At 34.0% G+C, this 25,093-nt stretch overlaps 1 pseudogene; it reads left to right on the top strand.

Annotated features, from left to right (window-relative positions):
* Window positions 1-25,093, top strand: part of LOC134385701 (eukaryotic translation initiation factor 4E type 2-like) — a 158,745-nt pseudogene that overhangs the window by 9,460 nt on the left and 124,192 nt on the right.

The following is a 25,093-nucleotide window of genomic DNA, read 5'->3' as shown; positions in this document are numbered from 1 at the left end:
TTATATCCATATAGAGACATGAAAGAATACCATGCTGACAATAGAAATTTTCCACTGCCTCAAGAAAGCTGACAGATTTTATGGACATATTACCTTGTCAGACATTCCTGTGTGCTCTATTTTTTATGTTACCTTGGCTGAGAACCATCCTGTCCCAATTACTTACAACACTGAAGTTGAACAAGTTATTTGATAACATCTTCTTTAGAGACACCTGCTAAATCTGAATAATTATGCCCAATAAAAAGAGTCCTTGGAATTGATAATTTACCATCAGCCATGGCAATAAAGATTAATGTCAGAAATTCATTTAATTTTAAGGTAAAACTGTCATTTCATTTAATTGACTGTTCTCCTTGCATTATATAACAAAGCTGTGAATTAGAATCTTTATTACTAAGTTTTGTTATATATTGGATTGCAATTTCATGTTCATTTAGAATATTTTTTCTCAGATAAATGAGTAAAGCATATTAAAATAACCACATATATTAGAAAAATAATATACAGAGAGGAAAAATTTGACTTTTCCTGAGACAAATGGAAATAAGGATTTACTTCTTACAGTAGAACACCTGGCTGATGGCGATACTGAACATTACACACTTTCTCTTTTCAATGAATAAATGGGATTTCATTGAATAAATGTGTATTTATTCTGGAACAGAAATGATAATGTATTATGGTTTATATTTTATGGACAGGAAATTTTGAGCAAAATGCTCTTAGCTGGAGTGTACAGGATTATGTAGTTGAAACATGCACATTGGCACACACACACACTCACACACTCACATATATACACACATACATGTAAGCCTGATTTTATGTTTAGTCTGGACAAAAAAAAGCAACAACAAACACTCCTGTATGTCAAGAACTTCATTATATTTTTTACTTCCCTTAGCAGTTAGCTTAATGATATACATTTAATAGGGATTCAATAAATACATTAATTGTATCTGTATGTCAATTTTTAATTAATGGCATCTACCTTTGTAATATAGTTTTATGGATTTCACTTAATTGACTATATAGGAATAGATACAAACATATCGAGAGCATACTAATTGAAAATAGCTAAAATTAATTTTATGCCTTACTTTAAATATTCACATTCTTCTTGTACTATATTTATTTCTAATGGCAACCAATATTAAAGCAGATAGATTAGTAATCTAATTTCAAAAGTACAGAAATCAAAAGGGAATAGTTCTCAATTTTTTTCTAAGTTTTCATACTTGTTCTTTTCTCACTTTTTTTATTTCTCTTGTAAAAAGCATTCAAAGTGGAACTAATAACTTACATCTTTCCTTCCCCAAATAATCTTTCATTGTTAATTATGTTGAGGGCCAAAACATCCTTCAAGTTGCTGTTATCTTCTCATCAAGATGCAATTTATCTTAATGCCAGTCTTTTGTATTATATAATTGTCTCACTTCTGATTTATGAAATGTCAAAATAACTTCTTCACCTAGATAAATCAGTGGCAGCATAGCAGATTCCTACATAAAATGACATGTTTGTACTCAACATCATGGTAGCTGAAAGAGCAGGTGGTTGATTTAACCATAGTCATAGCCAATTTCAGGGAGTGGGGATTGTATAGGTAACCACACAGTTTTAGGAATTGTTTCTTGCACATTTGACAAACAGAAATATAGTGAGAATTATACATTGAAAAGCAGTTACATTAACCCATTCTTCTCTGAAGCAAATCTATAATCCCTATTTAAAAATATATATATATAATGATTTTATTTTTGAAGAAAAAACATAAAAACTCAGATACAACAGAAGACTTACACATATAGAGTTTAAATTTTGCTAGACACTGTACACAGTTCTTAAATTTATTAACTCCCTACATCTTCACAACTACCTTATGAAATAGCCACTATTATTATCCCCAATATGAAGATAAGTAAACCGAGGCATGGAGAAGTTAAGTAACTTGAGGGATTTCATACAGTTGTGGAATTAGGATGCAAACTCAGACTCTCTTGCTAGAATCTGTGCTTTTAAACATTATGCTGCTATAGATAAATGAAAAAAAAGTTTTAAAGAATTTTTTTGAATACCAAAATTCATTCACCTCAGTTATTACCACTATTTAACAGAGAACATCTGAACCTTTTTGTGTGTATATGTGTGTGTATGCAAATGTGTGTGAATATATACACACATACACACACATGTACACACATATGCACATTTTGTAAATAAAAATTAATTTGTATTTAACATTTAACTAAGGCTTTGAATAAGCATGGCTTTGGGAATATATAAGTATTTACTCAGAGGAACTATTCCTTTCCCTGCTCTTCGCTGAAATCTCAGTGAATGTCCATGATAGTCATTTTAAGTTAGAAATGTATCTCAATTTAGTAATTTAAAGTGTGTAGTTCTATGATGTAAAATGCGTGTAAGACTGTTGCTTGTCTGTCTGTATGGTACCTGAAGTCAGCAACCTCGCAAGTGGAAAGAAAAGTTGAAAATAAAGTAAGGGAGATCAGGAAAAAATTGAAACCCCTGAGGGCCTGCTGGAACTGATGAATTCAAACCGAATACCATATCTATCTCTCACTAACTCAAATCTCAATAATGTGAGTGATTTGCAGGAGAAGCTAGCACCTGTCACCACGGAGTTACATACACACCTAGCTCAGGATTTGGAGACATTGAATGACATGATCCAGTGGGAACTAGGGGAACTGTAGGCCTGGTTGCTTCTCCATGGCACTAAAATACAGGTTGTATTTAGTTTAGTCTTGGTGAAGGAACCATCCTCTGAACCTTCTCAATGGATGTATTTAGTATGAAGTTGGGGCATTTGTGAACAAGTCTTAAAAAATAAATCCATATTAGTATTTCAAACATCCTAAACCTTTAGATACTGTCTTTTATTATACCAAGGAACTTCTAGCATTTCAACTCCATGGATGTAGGCTGTCTTTGGGTCTATGTTTCACTCACCTAAGCACAGTGTTAAAACCATTCTCAGCCCTTTATAATAATGTGTTGAATCCATAATCTTTGCTTAGTGCACTCGTATGAAAGAATTCAGTCCATTCAAAATTATATTTATTCCACTCTGTTCCAATACTTGTTAGGGTTGATGCATAGACTTGATCCTGTGACTTCTCCTGATACAAAGGAACAGAAATATTTTACATTTTTTGATGCTTATTGCACCCCTTCATGCATTACACTTTTGGGTTCACCCCTTCTGGCCAGCCGGAATTTGAATATAATTGTAAGTTCAGAAGCAATGGGATACGATGGGGTAGGCATTAAAGAGTAACAGAATTCTCCTTAAGTCAAATACTTCAGAGGGGACATTACGGGTTATTAATTTGTATATCAGAGTGATGTGCATTTTTTCATATGTCAGGTCTTAGTGACAGTAAGAGATAAAATTGAGCCAGTAAGATATCATGAAAAAAGTTATAAGCTAGACAATATCAAACTAATAAAAACAGAAGAAAGTTACAATGAGATAGTAAGCCAGCATATGGCTTCTAAATTTAGAATTCAGAAAAGGTTTTTATCTTCATAAATATTTATTATCCATGAATCTAGATTTACTTTGTTGCAGAAGACAATCACTGAGTGTATGTGATTTATGAATCTTGAAGAATCTATTCTTGAATTCACTCACCCTGTATAGCTTATAAAATTGGTTGAAAACAAGGTCTGTGCACCAGGAAAAAGCCATATTTTCCATGTTTCTGTGAATAAATGCCATATGTCATTCACTAACTGAATATTTTATTCAATATGTCATGCAAACAAACCCAAAATCAACAAGCAACAGATCTTTTTTTTAATTATGCAAAACACATAATAGTTCTACTCATGGGTGGAAGCAGTAATAATCCAAGGAAAACAACTACACACTATAAAAAGACATAGCTGTTTTCAGTTCAGTTGGTTTACTTTAAAAAACCTATCTTACTGTGATTATGCAGATTATTTTTTTAAGATCAAATACAGCTTGAAATTTTAACAAATATTCTTAAGTACAATCATCAAGAGATAGAGTTACTTGCTACTGTAATAAAAATAACTTACAGGTCAGTATATCTCTGAATTATTTTTAAAACAATTTTGTTTCAATTCAAGAAAGAAGCAAAAAAATAAGTGGAAGCAGATTTCCTTCTTTGGCTATGATGGAGTAGTTTGTAGTAGGAAAATGCTTCTGCCAAGAATAACTAGAAAAGCCATAAAAATTAATTTAAAAAAAAAAGGTTTGGTTCAAATGTATCATAAAGGTGACAATGCAACCAGCAATTCAGGAGTATATTTGCAAAAGGAAAACTCAAGAAAATAAGGAATAGAGAATCTGTAAAAGACAGAAGGTTAATGATCCAAGGACAAAGTAAATTCAAAGCAAAGAGAAGTTTTGGGAGCCTTATAATTCTGAACACACAAAAGTGGGAGATCAGGAGGTCAAGGAGGAGAGGCCATAGTAAAAACCGTAGGCTTTCAGTTGTAACAACTGTAGAAAACAGAGCAAAACAGAGGTACACTGAGCCTTACAAAGACTACAAACTTTTGAGTGAGGCAGTGGCTGATGAGATAGAGGTGATTCTCTACACACCAGCTTCTTGACAGAGGATAGGGAATCTTCTCTACGGATGACAACATCATGAAGAGCCCTTACAATTTTTCCTAAAAATCAATTCAAAATTAACAATCATACCAAGAGAAAGTACCATGAGGTTAAAAAAACAAACAAACAAACAAACAAACAAAAAACAGTAAAAACATAGCCATAGGTAACATAGATATTCTAGATATTGGATATTACACAGATGCTTTGAAATTACTGTGATTAGCATTCAAGAAAATAAGTGACAAAATGTATCTCAGTAGCAAAGTAGTAACTACTAAAAAATCAAATAGATACACTAGGAATGAGAAACAAAATAAGTGAAAGTCACACCTTAATATGTAAGTTTACTAAGCAGGCTAAACACAGCTAGAGAGAACAATGTTCAACATTATCTAAGCCTAACATTTCCAAAAAGCAATGAGGGTTGATAAATCTCACAACTCTTTTGTGTTCTGAGAAAAAGCTAGTGAAAAAGAATCACCAGGTTTACACATATCACAAAACCCAACTCCACCTTTCCCCATTGACTTAGATAAGACCCATTTCTCTTCTTCCTCCTGACTCCTGCAAAACTCATGGATGACTCCCTTGCTAGCCTGCCTCTAAAAATCCCTAGGTCTCCCTTTTTTTGTTGTTGAGATGTTTTTTGTTAAGTGTTCTCTCTATCACATAGCTTGAATAAAATCATCTAGTTAATTGGCTTTGTATTTTGTCTCTCACAGAGAAAATCAATGAATTGAAAAATAGACGAAGAGAAAATATCTGAACGCTACCACAGAGAGTAAAAAGCATGGGAAATACCAAAAAGATTATAAAGGACATATAAGAATTTGTGAAAAATTTGAACATATGTGTATTTAGGATCTCAGAATGGGAAAAAGCAATAGAAAAATGAGTCAGTAACATTATTTGAAGATAAAATGTCTAACCATATTTCAAAGTAGGCAGAAGACACCAAGCTACAGATTCAAAAAAGAACTACAAATCTAAACAATAAAATGACAACAAAAATAACATCTAGGCATATCAGAGTAAAACAGATGAACACAAAATTTAAATGCATTTATCTGAATTTAAATGAAGCCAGAAATAAAAATACATTACAATCAAATAAGCGATAATAATGTAGCTGATTTCTCAACAGAAATATAATGTAATCTAGATGGCAATGGATATATTCATATATTTAAAACACTCCAAGAAAAGAAAATTAACCTAGATTTCTACATTCTGAAAATATCCTTCAAATGTGAAGCTGAAATGAAGTCATTTGGGGACAGACAAAAACTAAGAGCATTCATCCTTAACAGACCTGAAGTAAAAGAATACTCTTGGTTATGCACATTATAAAGTCTAGGGTAATCAGAAAAAGAATAGCAAAAGATTTAAAATGCATATGCTATAGTGGTGTGTGGAATAAAAATACCTGATTAATTTGAATACCTGAATTAACCAAATTTGAGGTGAAGGGCACAGTGCTCCAGAAGGTCAAGTTTGCCAAAGATTGCTGATACCAACCGCAAGTTTGAGGGTTTTCCAAAACCAACCTCAGGTTTGAAAATTCTCTACAGTGACTAACAGAGCTGAGAAGAATGTACTGTACTTGTATCTCCTAGGATCTATATGAACCTAACTTCCATAAATGCTAATTAGCAAACAAGATATCCTAATCACATTGACCAAACCCAGTTTCTTTCCACTAACTCACTCGTGTACTTACAAATTCACCTGCTTTTTGCTTCAGCAGAGTTGAGTTGAATCTCTCTGCCCTATTGCAATAGCCTTGACCTTTACTTTGATAGTTTTGGACAGTCTTTCTTCCCCTTTTAACTCCATCCTGTGTAATTTTTCTTTAATGATAGAGAGCAAGATGTATCACACACGTTACAAGAAAAGAAAGTTATAGACTGATCTCTTATAAATATAGACACAAAGACTAAAGGAAATATTAGCAAACTGAATACAGTGATCAGTAGTGAATAATATCTGATGATCAGCTTGCAATTATTCCAGAAATGCAAGTTAACCTGGTTATTTGAAAAACAATGCAATTTACCACATTTGCAGAATAAAGAAGAAAAACACATTTGTTTTAATTTAACATCCATTCATGAAAAAAAATCTTTAAAAAGTGAGAATGAAAAGGAAGTTCTTTAATCTGATAAAGGGTTAGGGGAAAAAAATCACACTTCCTAGGGGAAGTTAGCAGTTCCAAAAGAGATTCAAGAGCAAATGGCCAAGTAGTTGTTGCAGAGAATACCGGTAGGAATGAGAGAAAGTGATACAGAGAAGGAACTCAGTAAAGGGTAGAGTTGGCTACTACAGTGGGTGATTGAAGCTTAATTTAAAAGGAGATGATTCAAAAAACATGCCTCCAGAGAAAGGAATATTTATATACCTCTGTGATTCAGTAAGTAGTGAAGGGCTACTTCCCTGAGGTGTTAATTTCCTGGCATTTTCAAGCCTGCCACAGGGCTGGGCGTGGTAGCTTTCCAGAAAAACTCTCCCTACCAATGATGCTGATATTGGATGTTGGAATTTCTATGTAGCACAAGAAGAAGGTAAGGATTGTGAGATAAAGGCAGAATATTCCCTGGTTGGTTCTAATGTTTAATGGCAAACAAAAAACCCACTAAAACTTTTCTTCAACATCAAGAGAAAGAAAAACATCTTCATTATTTACATTTTTATTCAACACTGAACTAGGTGTCTAAATAATTGAAATAAAGCAAAAGTATAATAAAATGCAAACCATTCTGGAAAGATCAAGTAAAACTATCATTATTTGCAGATGACATGATGTTTAATTGAAAAACCTTTAAAAATCCATACATCTTAAAATTTAATATGTGAACTATGTGAACTTAAGAGTTGCAGAATACAATGTTAATATTCAAAAATTAGTCACATTTTTTATAGATAAGCAATAATAAGTCAATATTTTTGGTGATATTTCTTGAAATAATATAAAAATATCAAATATCCAAAAATACATCTTTTAAAAGATATGAAAGATATCTTTAAAGATAACTACTAAAAGAGTATTTCTGAGATAATTTAAAAACAGAAATAAATTAAATGAATGCAAATTTATGGATTAGAGGCATCAAGTACTGTAAATTGTTAATTATCCTCAAATTGATCTTTAGATTAACTCCAATCCCAACAGCTTGTCTGTGGGTGGTCATAGAAAATGGCAAGCTTATTCCATAGTTTTTGTGGAAATGTAATGGGCTAAGAATAGCCAGAAGATCTTGGAGAAGAATAACACATTTGGAGAATTTATACAAACAGAAATAGTAAGGTACATAACTAACAGAATGTGGTTTTGTCTCAAGAATAGAAAATAATTCTGTGGGAGAAAATAGAAAACCCAGGAACAAACCTACACGTATATTGACAATTGCTTTATGACAAATATGCTCCCCAAGTGGATTTGAGAAGGAATAGTATTTTTAACAAATGATATTAGGTCAGTTGAATATTTATAAGGGAAAAAATGTGGCTCAGGACAAGCACAGTCCATAATTTCTGTATGATGAAAATGTTCTATATCTGGTTCAGTGTGGTACCCATTAGCCACGTGTGGTTGTTGAGCATACACATGAATAATGTGACAGAAAAACTTAATTTTTATCTTTAATACATTTAATTTAAATAAGCTTATGTGTTCTGTGCCTACCATATGGTATCCCATTGTTTTACTTTGAACCATAAATATTATTATACTAAATAGTAGACATAAATGAGGAATGAAACAAAAAGCTGCTGAATATAACACAGAGTACCTTAATGTCCTTGAGTAGGCAAAGACTTCTAAAACAGGAAAAAATAGTATTGACATAAAGAAAAAGACTGGAATATATTTAACCATTTAGTTCTAAAATATATATCTAACAAATAATTCAAATACAGAAAATGTAAAAAGTAAACCCTACGCAATAATATGAAAAGGAAAGAAAATACAATGAAAATGGGCAGAAGGTTGAACAGGCACTTTATAATTCAAAAAAGATAATATTCAAATGGCCAATAAACATGTTCATTTTATTTAACTTCATTTATTATCAAGGAAATACAAATTAAAACCATATGTTTTACTCCTATACATCATTCAGAATGGCCACAATTTTAAGAGGAAGCTTTTAACATAAAACAAATGGAACATTCACATACTTGAAGTGGAAATTAAAATTCACACAAACCACTTTAGAAAATTCTTTATCTTTTTCTATTAAACTCAACATGCACTTCCCATAATCCAGTAATTTCAGTCTTAATTTTATGCAACTAAAATGCACATATGTATGTACCAAAATAAATGCACTAAAATGTTCTTACAAGGTAATTGTAACAATTGAATTTAGACAAATTATGACATAAGATTCAATTTATTAATATTTCAAAAATACACAAACTAATCCATGGTGATTAAAGTCAGAAGAGTGTTTACCTTTGTGTGGAATAGTAACTCAGAACGAACACAAAAGGGACTTCTTGAGGGCTGCCAGTGTTCAAATATTTAATCAGAATGGTGGTTTCATTGGTGTGTTTCTTTGTAAAAATTCACTGAACTAATCACTTACAATTAGACTAAAGTAAAATATTGTTAAATTTTACTTAGAAGCAAAAAAGCAACCTTGAAAAAAGAATAATGGAATTATACGAGAAATGAATGAACTAGCATTGAAATATGAATGAAGCAATACAGTTAAGTACTTTGTGAAGAAAAATGATTATTTCCTTTGATCATATCCTCTGAAAATGGTAACTTGCTACATTTCTGCATTTCACCACTTTTTTCAATGATGCTTGTTTAATTTAGGGCTGTTAGAAATGTAAGATAAATTTCTCTTGTGAGATAAGAGTAAAAATAAAAGATAAGGTACACTTTCTTTGGAATTTAAGATATATTTCAGGTTAAGGGGCACAAGATAGAATGAAGACCCAGTGAAGAGCACAGTACAAATAGCCCAAAGATTCAACAAATATTGACCAAAAGTACATAGAGAAGTCAATATTTATGAGACATTCATATTAGCAAAGACAGTTAAGGAAAGTCTAGTGAAATACCATCATTTCCTTTCTGATTCTCATGTACTTGAGGGAAGTCAAAATTTCTGAAGCTCAGAATCTCCTTTCAGAGTTTCACATCATATTGGATAATATGCGAATTGGCTCCAGAATTAAGTATGAAATAGTTTTAAAGTACCATACTACAGAGAGGGATGATACTGCATAACGCGACTAACAATGCGTCCTAAAATCTCTTGTTCTTATTGATTAGAGATCTACTTAAATCTTATTAATTGAAGTTAGTATTTCCTTTGAAATAATTATAACTACAGTACTAATTCCACTATATAACATGTGTTTATAATGTTCTTTTATGTTAAATATGTTGTTCTGTGTATTGGGCATGGAGAAATAAATAAATTGTGTCGGGCCTTAAAAACTAACGCCACCTTAAGTGACATTACAAGTGGATTAACGTGGCAGCCTAAGATAGCTCTGGGAGGAAGTAGGGTGGGAGTGTCTGAGGGAACCTTGCCTTAGCCCTTATTGGCCACCGCGCTTGTGAACACTGCATGATTGCAATAGCTAGGCACTGAGACAGGATGCATGCTCTTGACCTTTAAACTGATAGGATTATGTTAAAACCTCCCCTCCCCATCTGCCTATGAAAGCAAGTGCTTGTGTGATAATAAACGGAACTGCCCGACAGAACCCCCATGGCGTCTGAGTGTCCTTTAACTGGGCTGGTTGGGGCTGGCGGCTGTTCTCACCTCTCTTCACGGTGCCCCCCCGCCCCCGTCTCCTTCCAAAGGAGACAGGAGGGAAAGAGGAATCCAGGCCATCTGCTTGCCCACCAAAAGGAACAAGGCTAGGGCTGTTCGGGTCGGCCCGTGGCGGACCCGACAAAATTGTTACTGCAAAAGCTCATATTCTCCTGCGATGTTATATACACTCTTTATAATGGAATATGAAAAGTGCATTTTAATCATCCTGGGGAAAAGGAGAAGGGGTATAGTAGAATTTCCTGGACAAAGATGAAGATTTGGGCCTGTGGACAATTGGTATGTGACGAGTGAATTTAAGCCAGGGATTAACACGACTAGATTTACATTTTTAATGTCTTACTCTGCCAACTGTGAAGAAGTGGATTTAAGAGGAATAAGAAAGGTACTGGGAAATCACTCAGAATGCAATTGAGAGGAAGAAGTAAGAAGTAAGATTCTGAACCTGAGAAGGGGGAGAGTTTATGCACATAACTGAGCAAGCTCATAAAATATTTCTTTATGTGGTTATCTTGGTCAGATGAATCACAAGTAACACTGCTCTCCAGCAGACCATCCATTGCATCAAAACAGCTAGAGCTGGATAAGATGAGCAACTTTTCTCAATCACTAGCAAAGGGTGTGGCTTTGCAATGATTGCCTTAGACTAATTATGATTCCCCCTGAGGACTGGAAAAATCTCATCTTCTCTGAACTCATCTGTGCCCCACAGCTGAGCAGCATTGACTTTCTGTCATGTGGAAACAGAGATTCAGGAAGGATGAATGTTGGATATGTCACAAACAGTGCCTGCTATACAGTCTGAAAATAGAGTAGCAGAGTTGAAAAGTTTTTTTTAATTTATATTTTTTTAATAAATCTTCCTAAACTGCAAATAAGTTCATCTCAAGGTTTGGGCAAAATTTACCTGTGTCTTATTTGCTATCAAACTGATCAGACATGTATTACTTCTAATGAATTAAAATGGAATAATATACACAAGGTCTAAATGCATTTTTACACATTTAGTCTTTAATATTTCTCAAATTTTTAATTTTTTAAATTCATATTTATTCCCTGTATCATGACTCACTTTGATCACTGGCTTCTTCTGTATGCCAGAAAACTACATGACCACTTTTTAGGTACACAAAATAACTTGCATTCTTTATATTAAATTTCTAAAATTCCCAACGTATCAAGCAAACAAATGTATATTTTTTATATCAGGTTGCATATTTCTACCAGCCTACAATTTCAAATATGTCACAAGAAATAAAATGTTTTAATAATCATTTGTTTCTTCTTGTTTTTAGTAAAGGTAGAAGACCAACTTATACATCTCTGCTCATTCACTCATGTTTATTCCCTAGGGTTGTGTCAGTTTTTCTTGACACTCATAATAGTTGGAAAAAAATCCCACTCCAATGAACCACAAAACTGGCAACTAACTGAGAGTGTATGCTTTGCAAGCCAAGAGTATGCTTAAAAAATGTTTGCGGTGAATATAAAAGAAGCCAATAGTAGGAATTCAGTTAACACGCGGCATACTTCACGGCCCTTCCAAAAATTTCCCCTAATCCATTAAGTTAAGCTTCTCTTACCTGAGCACAATCAGGATACTATCGTGTGTAGCACCGAGGGCTTTGTAATATTTAAGCAACTCTGAACAACTTCTATTTAATCCTTAGTTTTCCTACCGCAAAGTTTTCTTTTCACATCATACTAATTAAAACAATGAGCTTTTCCTGAACCTCACTTTATTTACTTTGAAAATAGTTCCTCAGTAATATCATCAGCCGATTGCTATATGATAAACAGTTTCTAAATCTACAGAACACTATAGAGGCAGATACTTGGTTGTCTGATTATTTACTGAGCGATAAAAATTACATTGTCCCTGGATTATATATTTTCACTGCTGTGACAGGACTGACTTTCAATACTTAATGTATATCACTTTCTCTTGTACTTGTATGTGACTTACCAGTGTAAAGTGTAAAAGTGACAATAGACAATTATATATATGATTGTGTATTCAAAATATTGCAGACTCTTTAACCTAAAATGTTCTAATAAAGGAGTAGTTGAGCGATTCTTAAAAAATTCATTCAGGAATAAAGAGAGTTAACGCAAATCTGAAAGTTAATTTTATAATGTGTATGTGATTACTTAACAATATTTCCACATAAAATAATTATAAATATGCAAATTAAATGACAGGACTTTTTTTAAACAACTAGCTAATTATGGAAAGTGAATACCTGGGAAAGTAGTACAGGAGAAAGTTACAGTATTTTTATTGTCAAAAGTGCACTAAATATTTTGAAATTCTATTTAAATATCATTTGAGATTTTCTTGTAAAAAGAGGCTTTTGCCCAGTAAAGTTAAAAGTCAATACACAGGTAAAGGCAAAAGTAAGGATTTAAAACCAGTGAAAAATGAAAAATTTTTACTGCATTTTGTCTGATTTCATTACGCATAGATTTGCTATCTTATAAATATTTGAAGCACTGCCTGTATGACTTCCTCTGTGCACGTTCTCTGACATCCTGACAGGGCCTACACGGCTGAAGAAAGTGGTCTTTCTGCTAAAGATTCTGGTTTTAATTGGTGTCATAGTATGAGCCACTGCTTTGTAATAGCCTTCCGAAAGACATGTGATGTGCTGATGACTTAAATCTGATCCTGCTTGCTTCATTCCCATAGTTACAGATTCTTGCTGTTCCCATTTGTCTCCTTCTATCATATTTAATTTTCTTAATAATTATCAGGTCTTGACAAGCACAGGCCCATGCATTGCATTAGAGGCTATAAATACCTGTTTTCAAAAACCCTCAAGTTTATCAAAATGTATCTACTTATTTTAATCTGCTTTCCAAAATTCACTAGTGTTATAAATTATTGTTAGGGATATTCTTAGATACTATTATGGGGAAGATTCATGCTCTTTTGACAACAAAACAAAAAATTTTCTTTATTCTGATAAATTCCAACTTACTGAATAGTGACTTATGTCCATCTGTTACATATGCTTATAATTACACAGCATATGGGTATATTAGGCACTTGGAAAAAAATATTGTGTTTTTAATCTATTTGCAGATGTTGTCAGCATTTTTAAAAACTCCAAACCCCTCCCTGTCCCCTTTCCCCTCCTCTCATCTTAGCACTCGCAAAGTATAAAACTTTGGGGACATTTAAATTCCTTCACTCCTACATTATTTGTGGCTAAATTCTGCATTTTCTTCCCCGTGTTGACTCTGTCTTGCATGCATTCTGCCCCTATGGTCAGAATACTTCATTCATTCAACATTTAGTTTACATACATTTTGATGTTCGAGTAAAAACTGCTGCTTGCATTGATTAATTCCAGTAAATTATCAGATTATAATCACAGTGGATACATGAACAACTCCCTATCTTATTTTCTAGCAATGAATATGAACAAAAGGACAAATTCAACTTCATTTATTCTCAGCAAGTCACCTCTTTTCACAACCAGTCAAGTCGGCATTAATTTTCTCTGGGAAACATGAATTTTTACATTTTATTATTCATAGTCAGAATTGATAATAGCTTTTGTGATGAAGAATTTCTGTTTTTTAGTTATTGAAACAATATAACTAGGACTTTGAGAAAGTCTTCCTGTCCAGATTTATTTATAAAATAAAAACATATCTATCTGGTCACTGTACTTATATTCTTTATAACTTTCTGGACAAACTATTTTAATATCTGTGCATGCTTCTTATACATCCTTACTGTGTATCATTAGAAATAATGTTCATTTAAAAAGCTTGACCATGTGAGCTTAGTAGTTTCATCGACAAGTACTACGTTTAAGTCTGTATTTATATCTAATTGAGAACTGTAGTTTTTTCTTTCATTGCATTTCTGAAATCCCATTGCATTTAATTTACACAGAGTTTTGATAAATTTCAGCACGTACAAATATTTGAATCATTAGCTTATTTGAATGCTAATTAGCAGTGAAGCCTTGTTTTTTAACACTTTGCACAAACAATGCCATTCAAAAGAATACTGAGATAAAAGTAAACATGATATTTTCGTATTGCTAACATTGCAAATAAAAGACGAGGAATGATTACTTTTGATAATTTGAGGAAACACATAAGCAACCAAAGTGGGGAAAGAAATATTATAATCAAACAAAAAGCAACCAAGTCCTCCAGGGTCATAATGTATTCTAAAGAGTTAATGAATATGCCTTTATAAACTAATTTGAAAAAAAATAATTCAAAGCCTTTTGAATAGGTGCCAAGGAAGCCTTTTTTATTGGTCTCTTTCATAATGTTTTCACACATTAAGATCCTGGGGAAATAATGCCTAAGTGAAGAGAAGTTTATGTATGTAAATTTGGGGGGCAGGAAGGGCATGGAAATGAGGTGTGGATGTGTGTAGAGAGATTAACATAGAAAAGGGGGAGCACGATACAGGTCACACTGTAAACAAGAACTGTAGATCTGCTGGAAGACAAAAGGTCAGAGGTGTACCTTCCAAATTTTGTTTTAAATCCCTCAGAAAGTAAAAGAGAAAGTAATTAACTTTGGGGGTATCTGACTGAATACTTAGTAGGCACATATATTACTGCTGTTAAATAATAACAACTATAATAGACACTGGATTCTTAGGTGCTAACACAACCAAAAATTGCAAAGACAATTTCTACATTTGACTTCCCAGGATATTTCAGATTGCTTTCATTTTAATTAGTAATTATCCCTAGATTACTTATATATTTCACATAAATAAAGACACTATCACAATAGAAGTTTAAAACAAAGAAGAAATCTTTTTTTTTATCATATTTGTAGATAAAAATGAAAAGGGAATTGTTCTCCCAAGCACAAATATCCAGCTCCTCATTCTTATCCCTCTTGTCCTAGAAGATTCTTACTGGACTGTGGGTGTCTTGTTTGTGCCTTCTCCTGGACCATTGTTTAACTAGATAGGTTCTGTGGTAGGCCGCCTCCACAATGGCTCCCAATGATCTCCACCTCCTGATTTCCATCGAATGTGGGCTGGCCTTATTGACTCACTTCTAAAGAATATTCTATAACAGAAGTGATGGAATGTAATTTCTGAGATTAGTTTATAAAAAGATTGTGGCTCTTGCACTGAGTACCCTTATTTTCTCTGGAATCTCTCACCTTAGGAGAACCCAGTTTTCATGTTGTGAATCATCTCCATGGAAAGGCCCATATGTCAAGTAATCAAGGTCACTAAGCAATGACATGAATGAATTTAAAGTATACTTTCTTAGTCTGCCCTTCACATGGAGCTACAGTCCCTGACGAAATTGTGAATGCTACCTCATGAAAGGCCTTGAGCCAAAGGCACCCAGTGAACCTGTGCCCTGATTTCTAACCCATGTCAACTGTCTAATAATAAGTGTCTGTTGGTTTATGCCACTAAATTTTGGAGTAATTTTTAAATGTATAAATAGAAAACAAATACAAATTTTGGTACCAAGAGCGGGGTACAGATCTAATTACCACCGAAAAGAGGGTGAATCTTTGGAACTAAGGGCTAGGTGTGAGGACACCTACTTTAATGTAGATTAAAGACTAAAGTACCTTGAAAAAATGATATTATAAGCCTCACCATCTTTGATAAGGTGGCCAGTGAGGGCTTTTAGCAAAAAAAAAGTTAGCAGCACTCTTGACTGCAGGAACAGGTAAAGTAGAAAAAGTGCCTAACAAACAGGGTGATCTAGTAAAGGAGTTTTCTAAGCAAAGTGTTAAAGGTGATGCCTAGATTCTTCTTACTCCTTTTAGAAAAATGTTAAATGAGTGAGATAAATTGAGGGATGAACTGTTAAACAAAAAGGAGCCAGGACTTGATGGTTTTCAAAATTCTCAGCCTCTACAGATGGAAAAAAATGCTGAAAACAAATTGTTTCCAGACAAAAATCAAGTCCACAGAACTCTTTGAAAAGCATTGTCTAAAGATGAGATGGGGCTATGACTGTAAAATTTTTTGTTAAAAATCTTAGATCAAAGATGGTTCTTTAGAGCATTGATACAAACAAAAGCCCTTTCAAGGAGTTTAAGGGCATGCTTCATGGATCTCTCAAATAAGCGATAGAATTTCTAAGATGCTGAAGGATGTTGTCCCTCAGCTGTCTCAGACGGCAAAGGTGGAGATTTGTGGATGTGGGTTTGTCTAACAGAGTGAACACCAGTAAGATTTCCAGAATACCTCTGAAGTTTTAAAAATAATTATATTAGTGGCAATAGTTCCAGCTTTGACTGAATGGTAGAGATAGAGTTCAAAGGGAAAAGGGAGTGTTGCACACTTAAAATGCTACCAGCAGGTGAAAAAACTACTCAGCTGCACACATGTACCATTTTTGATAAGAAAAAGGTGCGAGACTCAGAGAGTTGAGCTAAAAGCCGTAGAGAATAATTCCTGGGCTAGAGGAGAACTGAGTCCTAATCAATGAACATCAATATCTGCCTGACTGGATTTCAACAACGCTGTGGAGAAGTGATTCCTATGTGCTTCCTGTACTTCCCCATTTTGAATAGGAACATTCCTGGTGAAAATCCCAGGCCTATTTTAATATGTTTGACATGTGTGTGCGTGTATGTGTGTATGTGTTGGCTGTTTAGTTCATAGGTCTACAGAAGCTGCTGCACTTGAGAGACTACATCAAAGGAGCCACATTTGCACCTGGACTTGATTTTGATGGCAAGATTTTGGACATGGAGCTGATGTTGTAATGAGATTAGTCAGTCGTGAGAATTGGAAGGGTTGAATAGTAAGGATCATTGGAAGGCAGAGTGAACTGTGTTATCCAGCCTCCAATACGGTTTTCAATGATCCCCACCTCTTGGTATTCACACCCTGGATATTCCTCTATTACATCATCCTATGGCTTGTCTGCATGGCTAGCAGAATACAGCGTATGTGATGGTATGTCACTTCTGAAATTGCATTATAAAAGTCATTTTGACTTCTGCCTTACTCTTTTTCTTTTTGGAATACACATTCAGAAGGAATCCATTTGTAGAAGTATGAACGGCCCTATGGTAAGTCCATGTGGTAAGGAACTGAAAGCCTTTTGTCAACAGCCACATGAGTGAGACTGGAAACAGTTTCTTAAGCCCCAGCCAAGCCTTTAGATGACTGCAGTCTTGGTTGACAGCTTGACTGAGACCTCATGAGAGCTCTTGGGCTGGAAACACCCAGCTAAGCTGATACCAGATTTCTGAGCTTCAGAAACCATTTGAGATAATAAATGCATGTTGCCTGCAGCTGATAAGTTTTGGAGTAATTTGTTATATAGCAATCGATGATAACTATTACAGGTACAAGAATGGCTAGTTATGGGAGATCCAGAGCAATAGAATTGTCTGGATGTATCATATAAAATGTACTCATGCATTCACCATCCTTACTTTTTCTTCTATCCTCCTCCCTTCCTTCCTCCCTCCTTCCTTCTTTCTTCCCTTTCTTTTCTGCCTACTTTTTTCTGAAAACATTTTTGAACTTCTTCCATGTGTTAGATGCAGGAAATTAAATAACAAACAAGGCAAGCTGCTTAGATACTGGTGGTGGGGGGGAACCTAAGCATGGTGCTTTCATTCTAGTGAAGAAAATAGATAATAAATATGTACTAATGGTAGTATATAATGTGAATTTAAGGAGTAATGAGTGCTACGGAATCAATATGACATGAAATGTTTGTTGTGATGGGATACCTAGAAAGGAAGTTTTAGATAGGCAATTCAGAGATACCTGTTTTAATGAGTTAACAAATAAATTAATACCTGAGTAATGCAAAGGAGGACAAATATAACAGCCTTGGGAAAGAGTGCCCCAGGCAGAGGGATCAGCATGTGCAAGGCCTATGATTGTAACACTGTCCCTTTTATGTTTCCATGGTCGTTAACAACTTGTATGCCTGCCTTCTGGTAAATGTTATTGGCCCAAGAGTGAAAATATGACTTAGTCCAAATGAATTGGAATCTCTCTTCTCTTGGGCATGAACAGTAAAGCATATTGTCTCATCTGTTGCTGGCAATCTTCTTTAGACCAGGAGAGTAGCTATGCTGGGAATAAAGCCAGCATGGAGAAAAGGAAGAGGCCCCATAATACCAAAAAGCGGAAGGAATTTTGATGGTATTGTATCTATGTCTGCATAATTCTGAAGCTTCTATTTTGTGAGATACTTAATTTCATTATTTTCCAGGATATGTTTGAATGTTCGTAAAATGTTTCTGTAATGTGGTCAAAAGCATCTGCATATAATTCATCTTTGGCCCATTTATTTCACTTCTAAGAATTTATCATGTGAACAGAATTAGATGTTGAAGTATGGGATTATAAAAGATATATACAGAACTCCAAGTAAAATTTTAAGATGTCTAATGAGATGAAATAAATGCAATTATGAAAATAGTTTAAGTATGTTCAGAAAAAGTGTAAATGAATATTATTTAACTCGTTTTAATTATATATTCAAATAATATAAAAGATGCTCATGATCTAATGCTTCAAAAAAGAATGCAAAGCACTACAAAAAGTAGAATCTAAAATTTGTAGGAAATGTATACACAGAGATATATACACATACAGACAAGAAGAAAAAACTATTGGAAAGAAATATAAAGAAATATTTATTAAGATGATCAATGGATTCTGACTAATTTTCATACTTGGTATATTTTTTATACATTGCACTTCACCAATTAACTTATATTACATTATAATCAGAAAAATTCAATATTGTACATAAGTAGAGAATACTCCATTCATTAAACCCAGCATAATATTAACTTGCTATTTATCCAATTTAGTTGCAAATATAATGGATGTCTTGCTAATGGTAACAAGTAGGTTCTTTTTATATATATATACCCTTGTATCTGTATAATGAAATACAAGAAAGATATGTAAGAAACTGTGGGAAGTATGGGGTGAACGGGAACAAGATGGGAATAAGATACACCACCTTTCGATACATTTTGATTCCCAAACCATGTCCACTAACTAACCTTGTCTAAATAAATACTCCTTTTATTTATTTTTTTTTATTCTGAGAAACCTAGTTTTAATTGTAATATTTTCCTAACCAGATTACAAAGATTTTACCATTTTTAACATACTTGATATTAAACTTAAATGTATAGTAAATATGATGCTTTAGAAAGGATACATTTTTGTAGTATATAACGTGTTTAATACAGTTAATATCCATAATCAAATTCTTTCCCTTCAATTTTTTAAAAAAAATTTTATTGAATCATAATTGATTATGCATATTTTTAGGGTTCATTGTTGACATATGTTGATCAAATCAATATTACTAGCATATATATTGCTACATATTGTACTCATTCCTTATGCCCCTTGTCCAATCTCTCCCCACCCCCCTCTCCCACCCCCCTCTCCCTCCCTCCTCCCCCCTTTAATTACCCTAGATTTCTTCTCTCCTTCTGAAAGAGTAATGGTTACTCTGTTGCTTTGTTGCCTAGATAATCTGTCCAATGCTGAGAAGTGTGTTCATGTCCCCCAATATTGTCATAGAGCAGATGCTTCTTCTGTCACTCTGGAATGGGCTTTATGGAGAGAGACATTGTCTTCTTTCATTTGGTCTTTGCTGGTGACTCTCCTTGTATCAATACACTCCAGAGGCTGGCAGACCTTCTGCACTATGGTTGTGGTGTCTAGCTGCTTTCATGGCAGCTGAAGATATTGTGGTGGGCCACCCACATGGAGGTGATGTTTTTGACATGCTCCTTAACTAGTTGGTGGTGGTGATGGTGGTGTGCCTGGTTGTGGGAGGAGGGTCCAGTCCCCGGCTCCAAACATCAGGGCTCTGGGTGAGCCCCATGACTCTGGTGGTGTGTGCCTGGTGGTCTCCCCTTTCTGGCTTGGAGCCCAGGGGACTTCCAGTCCTTCTGGGTGTTATAGGTGTTCTTTGGTGAATTGAGACCTTTACTAGTTATTATCAAACTTTGTCTCTGGTTGTGGGTACTCTGTTTTTTTTTTTTTTTTTTTCTGTTCTTTGTTGGATTATTTGCTGTTCCTACCACTTCTGCTCTGCGCTGGAAGTAATTTGTTGTCCTTTGCTTACTTCTAAAGTGGGGGAACTTCCTGTGGGGACCAGAACTTGAGCTGTGTGGTTGAGCTAAATTGCTGCTTTGCTGTTGATTCCCTGGGGAAAGCTTTTTGTACACTTCAGGTTTTAACGGTTGACTTTATAGGTACTTTTGGGTTTAGGGAAATCCAATGCACCTGGGCTGTGTAGAAACACTGGTCTGGGCCCGAGTCTTTTCATCAAACTGCACCCCATGCAATTCTATATTCCTGGCCAGTCTTCTCTGAGTGGTACTACACTGATTGGGGTGCAAATCAGCTGTCCTTGCTCTGCCCCAGTATTCTCCCAGTGGGCCTGTCTCCCCCACTGCCAGTGCTGCAAATACTTCCCATGGGATGGGCTGTACCCCAGTCCCTTGCGATGACTCACTGGCCTCTGAGTGGCTCCTTTTTTTCAGTTGTTCTGGCTCCTCACTCCAATGTGGGTCCATGGGAACCCTATTAGTGGTCTTGTTGGCCTGGGGGCCACCAAGGCCCTCTTCTCCCCTGCCTCCTCCACACAACTACATCCAAAGGGCACAGCAGCTGCTTTTGCTGGTTCCTGCTCCATGCACTTAGTAGCTCCAGCCTGGAAGTGGCCGGGGCTCGAAATGGTCAGAGAGATTTTTTCTCTTTTTCATCATGGCTTCTCTAGCCTTCACACACTCCGTAGGTCTTTCCTCCTCTTCTCTGGAGCTCTAGTGACTCCAGCTTGGCTGTTGTTGCTTTACAATAGTTGTAAATTAGTTTATTTGTGGGAGAGAGTGGTGCTGGGGGTCGTCTATTCCACCATCTTGACCAGAAGTCAACAAGTAGGTTCTTTTCCAATGTTCTTGTAGTAACGGTAACATAGATACTGACTCCAACACTTACAAATGAATGGTATTTATGTCATAATTCATCCTTTAATTCAGAATTATTTAATCAATTTGTATTTTGTCTTAAACATGTAAATAAAGTCAAACTCATATAACTATATTCAGCACTGAAATAAGAGGAAAGTGCAAACCCCCAGAAATGGGTGATTATTTTCAAGTCTGAATTAACATAAAAATACAAGCCACAAAAAATCTTGACAAGCTAAGAGAAAATGAGTCAGCACATTTCTGAATATCATGCATATGCTTAGACCTTTCATCATTTTGGCTAATATTAAATTATGATTCTTTATTGCTTTCATTGTTTGAAAATTCTTTCTGGGAAATTTTTGTCCCAGTTTTTAAAAATGATTTGGGAATATAAATTTGTAACTACATATAATTTTGCATATTTCATAGTTATAAAAGTAAACTATATCAGAGCCTTGAAGTTGAAAAGATGAACAAAGTAAAGTTGAAAGATTAAAATATTAATTAGTATAGGAGAAAAATACAAAGACTTAAGTAAATTTCTTTAACATTTTTATTTCTTTAGAATAATTATTGACCCCAAGAAAGGGATTTGGGAAGTATGATGAATTAAAAGTAGCTGCCTCTCTAAAATAACCTTTTGTTATTATCCCCTTTATTATTTTTCTGATACACACACATACACAAAGTCTAAGGAACAATTAATGAAGAAAAGTAAATAGTAATTATAAAGTTATGTGCACCAAATAACATGACAGCTAAATATATAAAGCAAAATCTTTCAGAAATCAAGGATGATTGAAATAAAGTACAACTATTTGGAATACTTGTCTCTATTACTGGTTTAGACCTACATGAAAAAAGCTTAAGCTTAGATAAATTCAGTATTTCAATCAACACATTTGATTTTGTAAACTCACACACACCCATAAAATTGAGATTCTCTTATGGAAGCATCTTTTCCTACCAAAGTTAGGTTTGGTATCATAAAGCCTGAAAGGTAGTAAAGCCAGTAAGTCAGACCTGCTTGCACTGAAACCTGAACCTGCTGCAAAATCCTTCTCTGGGCCCCACTCAAAGTTGGTAGCTTACCAGTTCATTCAGTAAATAGGTCAGAGCAATATTTCCAAGAAAGTGATAAGCTGCATCTAGAACCCAATGTGGCCCCTTAACTACAAATCTTACATCTTAGAAGAGAGAGACAAGAAATGCATTCATTTGTTCTATACCTTAAAGGGGATGTCAAGTATCTCTCAAACCACCAGACCCTTAAAAACTTGACAAATAGGATGTACCTATGAATCTTCAAAATGTTTCTCTCTCACCTTCTCAAACATAAGTATCTTACCAAGGCTTCCAGTGTACCTGCCAATTCTTGTTCTCTAGGTCTGATTCATCAGCCAATGTGATGCTCTGTAAATTGTCTATTATATTCCATGTCCCTTTGAATATTTTATAACGTTTTCCTAGACCAAGACTTTAAATTCATTCTATTGTCTATCATGCATAAATGTGAATTGTTTTTTTTTCTTTCTTCCTGATAGGAATGAAAATGATTGCATTTGCCAGATCAATTTCACCATGCCATGTACCAAAGGCTGTGTTAAACTGCTCTGAAAAAGATACCACTTCACATAAAGCAATTGCAGTTAGAGCCACGGTTTGGTTAAATTTGAAGGAGTCCCTGTTATATGACATAATTCATTTAGTTTTTAGGAATTAGCTTAGTGAATAAGTAATACAAAAAAGGCCACCATTACTGGACTCTTTTAAATCTTTGAGAATGGTACTCATATTTGCCATTTCCCTGTGTTGTGACATTGTTTTTTATTTACTATCTTAATGGGTGGTTAATAGTGGTGGTGCTTGCATGGGGCTTTCCCCTCTATGACAGCTCTTAGTTCATAGGCCAAGAAACTAATTTAAGGTCATATCAAATACGAAGCATGCCCATTTTTTACTAGATGTATAGTGACTGAGGAAATGACAAAAAGATATGAGCCAGTGAATACACTGTGACCTAGCATTGGCCCTGGACTCCATTAAATACCAGGTACTCGTGTGTTTATGTGTGATATATAAGTCTAACAGAAGATTCAAATGGCACTGTGAGTCCTAGGTAAAAATGTCAAAAATAAGTAGGAAAAAGGAAGACAGTGAAGGAGCATATATGATCCAATTAAAATAACATTTTAATATTTAAATATACAACTCATCAGTAGAACAAATTAGGGAGTAAAGAAATATATATCAGAATATTTGACAAATATATATATATATATATATACCACACACACAGTGGTATTTCAATTCAACAAGAGAATAAATTTGAAATAATGTGTGCTGGCATATTGATTACTCAGCTGGAAGAAAATAAAAATATGTACCCACTTATGACACATAATAAAATGAAATCCATGTACATTAAGTAAATAAATATTAATAAAATAAATTCTATTGAAAAAATTTAGGAAATAACATTTGGAGAAGTTACATAAAATTTGGACCCTGAATTTATAAAGTGAAAATTATTAATATATGACTATATGTAAAGCTTAAAAAAACCTTTTCATGTCCAAATACATACTAAGTAAAGTCAGAAAACATATTATAGCACTAAAAAAAGTAAATGTGCAATGCAGATAACAGAAAAAAGAATTACTATCTGTAATATACAAAACTGTCAAGAAAAAGACAAAAACAAAAATAAGTTAAGCATATGAACAAGCATTTCATAAAAGTTCAAGTAAAAAACAAAATAATCCATACTCAAATTCACATTTATTACATAAATAAAAATTGAGGTAATAAAAGTATAATTTGCATCCAAGAAACCTATAAAATATTAAATACCTGAATACCCTAATAATTTGGACATATTCAGATCCTCTATAAAATCAGGTAACTAATGTTTATTAAAAGAACAGTTGTTTTCAGAAATATCATTTTGTCTCTTACTTTGTCATGTCCCAGCTCTTCTAACATTTACTTTGATATTTCCCATGCTTTTCTCAAATTTTCATGATTTCATTTAATAGAGAGGTAAGTAACTAAAGTTTTATGTAAGTGTTCATTTCAGCATACTAGATAATTTAATTCAGTACTATTCTTCCATACCCTAACATTTGTAAGTGCATTCTAAATAGTTTTGCAAATCACCAATTTATAATTTGTTTTAAATAATGAATTAATTCTAGAAAACAAGTGATTGTTCAGATGGCCCTATTTGAACATGTAAATCAGGAAAACCTTTCAATGTGCTTCCTACGATGTTTCATCATTATGCTTACAGATATATCTCTGTCTCTATCTATCTATCTAGACATTGTTTTTACTCTGAAGAGTCAAGAGGTAGAAATAATTTATTCATTTCAATTGACATACTATTTTGATCAGAAGCCATAATTTTACAGTGGTTCAATTGGTTCATCACTTTAACTGCTTAAGAAGTCACTATTTTTTATCCATGATGTTTGTCCTGCTTTAATCAATGAAGTAATTTTTCTTTGTCTGAATTCTTAATCGGGGAACATATGGCCTATAAATATTTTTATTTGTGTTATAATTTACATATTTACATTTTTAACAATAGAGTTTTACACAAATACCATTAGGTTAATCCAGTGGTAACATAGGCATTCATTGGGTAAAAACCAATTATTTTCAGTGTTGTATTTATTATTTTCTATCCTTCCCTTTAGCCTCTTTCAGCAGTGGGAAACAGATAAATGACTTGGAC

The sequence above is a fragment of the Cynocephalus volans genome, chromosome 9 (assembly GCF_027409185.1).
Source record: "Cynocephalus volans isolate mCynVol1 chromosome 9, mCynVol1.pri, whole genome shotgun sequence".
NCBI classification, from domain to species: Eukaryota; Metazoa; Chordata; class Mammalia; order Dermoptera; family Cynocephalidae; genus Cynocephalus; species Cynocephalus volans.
This window is presented reverse-complemented; position numbering and strand designations above follow the sequence as displayed.